This window comes from Pygoscelis adeliae, unplaced genomic scaffold (assembly GCF_000699105.1).
Source record: "Pygoscelis adeliae isolate BGI_AS28 unplaced genomic scaffold, ASM69910v1 Scaffold38, whole genome shotgun sequence".
Taxonomy (NCBI): Eukaryota; Metazoa; Chordata; class Aves; order Sphenisciformes; family Spheniscidae; genus Pygoscelis; species Pygoscelis adeliae.
Genome location: NW_008825614.1, coordinates 7,297,814 through 7,306,807, shown reverse-complemented (window position 1 = coordinate 7,306,807; position 8,994 = coordinate 7,297,814).

The following is an 8,994-nucleotide window of genomic DNA, read 5'->3' as shown; positions in this document are numbered from 1 at the left end:
TTTAGCCATTAATATATTCACTATGATATATAGTAGTGTGTTTAAAATGCAACTTATCAGAACACCAACTGTTTTTCAACAACTTATTTGTGAATTTTTAAGTGTGAATGTGTATCCTGTGTGAGTGTGAGGCTCAACCTGATAGTCTTCAAGAGTCTCAATTTTCACAGGATGTCTCTAACTGGTCACTTTTCAAAACATTGTCTGTTGCTAATTAAGTCTGGCACGTTTCTGTCAGATAGGCAGGGAATGTTATTTGCCACACTAGAGATGGGTCATTTATGATACAGAGAATTTGTGGCCCCCTTGCAAATCAACAGCAGGACCAAATATAGACATGAAGAATCCTAGATAAGATCAGAGGAGAGGCTAAGAACCTAAATAATGCCTCTACTTACATAAGGATGAAATCAAAGCCATTCCAAATTTAACATGGGGGGGGGGGAAGGCTTTTCACAATATCCAACAGTGTGACAATCCGATCATGGGCTTGATGTGTGGGGCACAACGTTTAAAGCCTTTCTGTCACTTTCTGAGCATTATGTTGACGTCTGCCTTGTTGGGAGGATAACTTCTGTCCTGAACCCACAGAATTTTTCCAGGTAGATGTTCTCTAAATTGCTCTGCCTTGCAAAAAGGCAATTAATTTAAGTGAATCTGATTTTTCCAAAACCAGGCATTAAAATAAGCCTTAGTGAGCTGTCATCCTTATGGGAAATCCTTGGCAAGAATTGTTTTTCACTGCCTATTTGAAAGCAGAAAACAAATACTATACTCCAAGTATTGCAAGATATTTAGCAATTTTTTACAATGGCACAGACTTCTATTCATTTCTCAGGAGCGGCTTCGTGACATGGTGACACTGTGAGTTCCGATAGTTAGCAGACATAAAATGGTCTTATTCTGCAGAAGAGTTGGATCCTGAGAAATTCTTCTGTGCTGCTCAGTGGTAAGGCTGCTGATACTACTGCCAGAAACCTTGTATTTTCCTGCCTCAGTCAAATGTTTTTGCCACACTCTTGTCATCATTAATGTTATTTAATACAGCCCATAATGTGCTAACATTATCCTTGGCCACAAGAAAACGTGGTTTGTACCTGAAGCTGCTCACAATCTTTCTGATTTGGGCCTTATCTGCACTCAAGACCTCTCCCAGCATAACATTTTGGTTGCCTTTTTTCTTTTAGCTGTTACCATAACACCAATAAAAACTTCAGTGTGCAATGCAGTAGAAAATCACTACAGATAGCTCCCCTCGCTATACAGGGACGACTACATGACTGAATGCTGTTTTACAGGGCTGTAACAACAACCAATGGGTTGTATTACTCTAACTGCAGTGGTATATTTAAAGTGGCACAATTTTGGAGCACAGACAAAGCCTTATTTACCACTTGAGGTATAACAGCTGCATAAAAAATTATATTCCATCGATAAATCATCCCATGACGGTGGCAAAATACTGCATTTAGCATCTCTCTGTGCCAGTAAGAGACCCAACAAGGCTTCAGACACCTGCTAACGGAAAACAAAGAGGATGCTTATTTTTATTACCTTCAAAGTCTTTTGATACTAAGCTTGGTATTTATCAGGAATTACTGATTTTATTTCCCCTGTGGAAATTCAAACTTTGCTGAAAAACAAAGAGAAAGATTTTCCAATGTTTTCCTGATTTTTCAACAAGCTGTGATACTGAGCTTTTGTATTCCCTAATCCAAACCTGTGCTGATCATATCTCAGGAGTCATTATTGTGGAAAGAAATATTGAGCTACCTTGTCCCCATTCAGTGTGCATTTTGTGCCACAGAGGGACAGGGTATTGTCACCTGGCTGCTGCTCCCTGAATGTCAGGTAGGTCCCATATGCAGTCAGGTTCCCAGAGTAAATACTAACCTCCTAATGCTGCGGTAGTGGCTATCATTTGGGAACAGCTGGAGTATTATAGGGTCTGTTCATTTTCCTTTTTTTTTCAAAAATTCAAAGAGGATGTTGGGGTTTCCTGCAGATCCAGCTTTCTTTTATCTACCATCTATCCCACCAGTTAGTCACTTAAGCAGATAAGGCTTAAGAAAATACTGCCCAAGCATGTTTTTGGTTTTTTGAAAGTAGATTAGACTGTATTCTGTTTTTCACAACACAATAAAGTGAGCTACAATCACATGCCACATTGAAGAACATAATTTAGCTCTGTGCTTCCTCATTTTTAACTCTTTATGTCTTCAGGCTATTCAGTACTTGTTTGTAGGTACACAGCATATGTATGAGAAGGAGAAATAACTGGGATCAAATTAATATTGCTGCTAGTTATGGAACTTCATCATGGCAGCACTCCTCAGCAAGCAAGTGCGTGGCAGTGGCATGTATTCTTACTGGCTGTGAACACCTTCTGTACAACTCACACAAACCCTACCAAACCAGCAGAAGGGATTTTTTGGATTTCTGATACCTTCACTATTGCTTCCAGGTCATAAGCATTCAACTGATGTCCCGCTGAAAAGTTCCATGCTTCCATTGAGCAGGAATTTGCCACATGCACGGTGTCCCCTTCTGTACCTGGACGGGGGCAGCTGGGCCATTGAGGAAGAGACAAACACAGATTTCTTGAACCCCACGGGACACCACCACACCATTTCCAACCGGGCAGTGCACCCAGAATCTAGTATAACATGTGAGCTTCCTACTAATACAAGGCTTCAAAGTGAGATAAACCTTCAGAAAGTGAGGCTAATAAGCAAAATTACTGTAAGCATTATTACAGCTTTGTTAAAGTTTTAGCTCACTATACTTTTCTACTCAGCTGAGTCCTTCTACTTCAGCTGATAGCAAGGATCGAGTGCAACTCTAGCCTTGAGACAGAAAGATACTGACCAGACAGTGAAAAGCTATCAGCCACAGCAAACCTGCAGATACTATGGTTCACTGACTATCTAAATTGCATTCATACAGCTCTCGTCATAAGAAATATGCTGGGTAAGTTCAGGGACAGGTTAACCTGCCATTGATTTATAAACTTTCTAATTTTTTTTTTTTTTTTGCATGAAACAGGTTCTAGAAAAGGGTCTGTCTTTATTTTTTAAAGCAGTTCTGAAGTAAGCTAGATATCAGTGAAAGCTGTCAGATACCCAGTAATGCGATTCTTTCTTTTCCTTTTTTTTTTTAAACAGAATGGGAAGAAATAAGTTCTTCAATAAATCCCCATTTGGTGTTTCTAAATGCTGGTCAGGACAAGCCCCCTCCAGGAGTTTGCATTCCTGTAGTCCATTCAGCCTTCTGCCTGTTGGCTGCAGCTACCAACAAAGCCTTATTTAATGAGTGCCAATTGTGACAGAACATTTTGCAATGCTGAAGAACCAAAGGGCGCACAACTTGCTCTGAGAAAAATGCCTTGTCTCAACTGGGGAGAGTGTGAAGCAAAAAAAACCGCAACAAAAAAACAACCAGTATTGAGGAACTTCTGCCTGATAAAGACTGAAAAATATTTTAAACCTCATTAGAAAAATAAAGTTTGCCTATTTCTCCCGTTTCATACACTGTGCAGGCAATGAACACATATGCTGTCACATTCCTATTTTACGGGCTCTTTTTCCCCCCCAAAGCTTCGTACCTCAGATTTGAACTTTAAACTTGTGACAGTGTTATGTTCATTAGAATAAGAATCACTTGCTATTTCCATTGCAAAGCTCCCCCCCAGAGGTTATCTTAGCTGTTTTATAAATCATATCAGGAGGAAAGCTGGCATAAAGGTTGACAGCTCACTCTAGATAATCATTTCCCCTTCTCTTAAGTGACTTTAAGGAGAAAGGAGCGTGTAGCTTGCCAGTTCAGTTTTTAGTGGTCAAGCATCCACATCTAACCACTACCAACACACTGACTAAATTAGCTTTTAAGCGTTTCACTGAAATGCAGGGAAATCACAATCCTGCTCAGAAGGAGAAAGAGACTCAAACATTCATCAGCTATCAAGCCATATTTTCTCCGTCCTCCCAGTGCAGAGCTCATTACACTGAATGGCATGAACTCCAAAGCCCTTTGACGCAGGCTGGCTGTTGAAGGGAGGCTGGGGTTTAGATTACTGTTGATTTATCAGCTTCCTCAGATTAGACTAACAGCTTATACGGGATAGATTTCAGGAGAAAAGTCCTGTATCGTGGGGGCAGACAAATGAAGCAAGTTAGTTCTTGTAGGAAACAGAAGCTACAACTCAGGGCAACAGCCTAGTAAGTAGAAACTTAAAGGGAATAAACAGGCACTGAAAGAATCCCGGGTTTAGGAGAAAAGTTTGCGTACTATGCTTTTTCTACATACATTTAATAAAACCAAATCCTGGGCAGACAGATTGAAGCAGTCTGGAAATGGTGCCAAATCTTCCCAGGCTGAGTTAGAAGGGGGAAAAAAAAGAAAGAAAACTGTCCCTTTAACACTGCACTTCACCATGACCTGATTACAGGCTTTCTGCAATCGATAGGAATTCTCCACTGTTTCTACTGGACTTTGGAGCCAGTGTGGTTGGAAGAGAAGGGTTCTCTATAGCAGGTAAAGTGGGGGGTCACAGGCAGCAGATGGAAAGCCTGTCTTGGAAGTTGGTTATGATAGTAGCAAATATTAAGGAAGAAAAAAACCTGAGAATATTAATTTGAAATGTAAGTGTGATTAATCTGCTAATCACTGCATCTATCCCTGAAGCTGTTGTCTCTTATTTAAATAAGGATAATAAGACTGTCCTTTGTAAAACGGATAATCCCTAAAGTATATCAGTAACGAAGATATAGGGAGCTTATTTTCTCACTGTCTCATAACACAGAACCAGAAGACAAATTCAATTCAATGCCATTATGAAGAATAAAATCCAACCCTGAAAAAACAATACCTTTTTACCCAGCATATAATTGGACTTTGAAATTAATTTCTCTTAGAAGCCAAGAACTTGACAAGATACAAAAGGGGAGTGGATATTTATGCAGACATTGAAAATTATATATAGAATTATTAATTTTGAGGAACAAGTGCTTGGAAAAGATGTTAAATTTTATACTTCAGATATTTAGCAACTGTAAACTGACCCGTCCAAACTGACAACGAGTAGTTCGATTTGGTTAGCCGCAAATAAATAGTTAACTGTAGTGGTGTGGAAATAAAGGAACTTCTGAAAGTAGAACAGAATCTGAATCTTAGGCAATAACTTGAACGAAATACTGCCAGTTAATGAGATATTACATAAAGCACTACACATTGCAGATATTACTAATTCTCAGTCTTCCCGTATTTTTATTAAGCTGATCTTAGCTTGTACAACACCCCCAGGAAGCAGATGAACCTTATATCTGGTACACCCTGGTAGTTTCAGAGCTTGGCAGCCTATTTACATTGATGAAAGAGATTATATATAAGTATTATACAGTTATTTACACATGTAAATCTTAAAAAAGACAAAGAATTACATGAGACGCCACCCAGTAAAGTGGGTCAGAGTTGAAGGCACGTTTGCAGACAGGCAGGAGGATACTGAACAACTTCCACTACCAACTCCTTGCTACGTAGTGCTCGGTCTTTATTTCCCAGGGCTGTCAGGCTCCCTCAAGTCCACATGAAGAAGATGTTTTAAAATGCAGAGATTCCTAGTCTGGTGCAAAACCAGAGGGTAATGTTTACCTGACATGAGGAGTTTTCATTAGCAGTAGCAGAGCTGGGTGTGCACTTGCTGTTAAGCAGGTATTATGCCTAGCAACCTGTCACTGTGTTGAAGGCAGAGAAACAGAACTAGGGGGCAAATACAAAATCAATACTGTGTTTGCTCTAAAGGAAGCAAGGAGGTGAGGAAATTCTGAACCAAAGCCTCTCCATTGTGTCTTCAACCTAACTTGTTTTCAGTGTTGTTACATGTATTGAACTAACTGGCAAACTACACAAAAATGTCACTTCATGCTCACTGAACGCAAATTCTTGGAAATGAAACATGGGAACTATTAAAAAAGAAGCAATGATTTGGGACAAGAAGGACCATACCTAATTTCTAGTGAAACTACTTTAAGAAGGTAAGTATTTAGAACTGCCTTTGTTTTTCGTGTAGCCATTAACTTCTTTAATGAGAACCTGCTGGAACAAAGATGCAGCTATCCCAGAGCCTGGCTGAGCATTGTTATTGCAGTTTAGACCGAAGTGTGCTTTCAACTTTGCAGCTTGTGATGAAAGAAAGTTGTTGCATCAGTGGGAGTTCCTGGCAATACTGTCTTAGATTCCCAGAGATGAGCTTGCCTTGGGTAACCTCACAGAAAACAGTGCAACATGGCTGGGTGCCGAGGTCAGTGACAAGCTTAGGACACAAAATAAGAATCACGTGGGCCCATTGTCCCCAGGAGCACAAGTGACGTAAAGCATCTTTCAAGAAGACAGCAGTATTCTTCTCCCAGTGGGAAACCAGCTTCTCCCTGTTTTGCTGCTTATTTTTAGCTTTGGTCAGAGATGTGAAAAGGCTAGGGTGGTACTCACTCCTCCCTTGCACCTCCCTGGCAGTTTCTAAGGACATAGCTTCATTTCACCATGTACGCTCTCTGAGAAAGATCATTCATGGGTGTTAGTAATTGTTTGGGACAAGAAATGCCTTATGTGTGGAAGTCCATTTCGATGGGAATTAAACATCAATGCATCCAGAAGGCCATTTACGTTTCGCTTTTGATTTGGACACTGGAGATAATCTTACTAATCTAAAGATGTAGTTTATGCAGAATTCATAACAATGCCTGATACTCCAGTTACATCTCTGCTTTCTAAAAGCATCGGGGTGTGCTGTGGGATGAAAATATTGCCTTGATTACTCCAGACTCACCTTAAAATCCTCACACAGATTTTACATGGCCTTTTTGCATCTTGCTATTATAGATGCCAAGCCATTAGTATGCCTACCCTCTTGTACTAACCTGAAATTATTAAATTAAATGTTTATGATTATGGCTGTATTTCATTGTTTCTTGAATGTGGACAGTTCAATACAATTTCTAACCTGCACATGCTTGCCACCTGGGGGCTGTGAGTCATGTTTTAAAAGAGGCAGCACTCACAGACTGTCACTCACCTGGGTTATTAGAAACAGAGCACTTTAAGAATTACTCTGCCACCTCCTCTTCTCTAAATATAGCTAGCGTGCGTGGGTCTTAAGCAATTTAGCTAGTCTGAGAAAAGGTCTCATTCCAAATAATCAATTAAAAATCCATCATTTTAAGAACTATGTGGGCCTCAGGCCAAATGCATCTTGGATGTAATACCTTTGACTGTTTAATGCTGATATTAATTATTTGTATTACAGCTCCAGATCCTAACTCAGAATGAGATTTCTTTGCACTAGCAAGTAACAAGACCTGTTCCAAAGAGCAAACTATTTAAGTAGGCACGATGGACTAAGAGCAGCAGCAGAAAATCATCGTTATTCCCTGCTTCACGGATGGGAAACTGAAAGACAGATTCAATGACCTGCCAAGGGTCACATAGGAAAAAAAGTAATTCATAAATCCCAGCACAAGGTCTTAAGCCATGAGATTTCCTCTCACTCCTTAATCAATAATAAAACACCACAGATGTCTAAGAATCTAATATCTACAAAATTGCTCCAAGGTCTATAGGCGTGATACAATTAATTTCCATTAAGAGCAATGTGATGTGAGGGCACTCTGTACTGACCAGAAAAGTAGGCCTTGAAGAATTTGAAGTTTTTTTAATATTCTTTTAATAGAGAATGTAAAAATCAGGGAGAGTCTAATTAAAATAAAAATGAGGGGAAACAGTTGCCAAACCTTTGACCCAAGCTAAAACCAAAGTAACTGATTCAGGAAGCAAATCAATTTAAAAAAAAAATCAGGTCTAAAGAAAGCAAAGTCTATAAGTGAAAATATTTCTAATGGATTTTCCTTTTTTAAATAAGAGCGTTGTTTCTCAGTGTTATGTGTTCTGTCGGCTTGAGCTTTAGGGCTGTACCTGGCCACATTTTTTAACTTCCCCCGCCCCTATTAGCACAAAGGATTACCAAAAGAAATTCTCACAGATTCACCTGCCTGAAGGATTTGGATTTCAGGAAAAACATCAAGTATCAAAGAACTTGCAACATGAGCACAAGAATCAACAGTGCTGAATTGTGTAGGTCAATACATGCAGGTTGTAAGGAAGAAGTTAAGCACTGTGGGAGAAGTTCAACTCACCCAGCCCCCATAAGACCAACACGAGGAGCTTCCATAAACACCTGAACTCCTTCTACCCAAATCGCTCTGTAGACTCTTTCAGGTATTTCCACAAATGTAACAGGAATCATCACTAGGTTGTGCAGTACATAATCAGGCCTCGGCATGTATAGAGAATAACCTTCGAATCTTCCCACCACCCTCTCTTATTGCTTGTTAAACTAGTAGTAAAAGTAAAAAAAAATTACTACTGCTCCAACGTAAGCCTGAATTTTGCAATGAGTTATGGTCATGTCTAAATTTATGCACAATGTACACATTATTGACATTAATGCAATTGCACAGTTAAGCATATATATCCACTTTTAGGTGTTGTGACAGGTCTGACTTTTATTTTATGCTTTTAAAGCATGTAGCTAAACTGGAACATGTAGCTACTGCTCTAGTTAAAATACCAAATAACAGTACTTATGTTATTTTTAATAAAGCATGCTACATTTAGAGCATTGGTGCCACAACGGAAGTGGAGAAATTAAACCACATTTCATTACAACCTGTCCTAATCCTCCATCATTGCCAATACGTAAATCAAACTGATAAAAGACTCTAAGAAAACCCCTGGCTAGTACATTTTAACCACCACTCATTCCGCAGAAAGACATTACAATACACTACTATTTTCCTTCCTTCCTTCCTCCTTGGGTAAGGATGAGGGGGAAGGCCAATGAGGCAGATATCCTGCTGGGAGTCTGTTATAGACCAGCCAAACAGGATGAAGAGGCAGATGAAGCGTTCTACAAGCGGCTGGCAGAAGTCTCACAATCGCTAG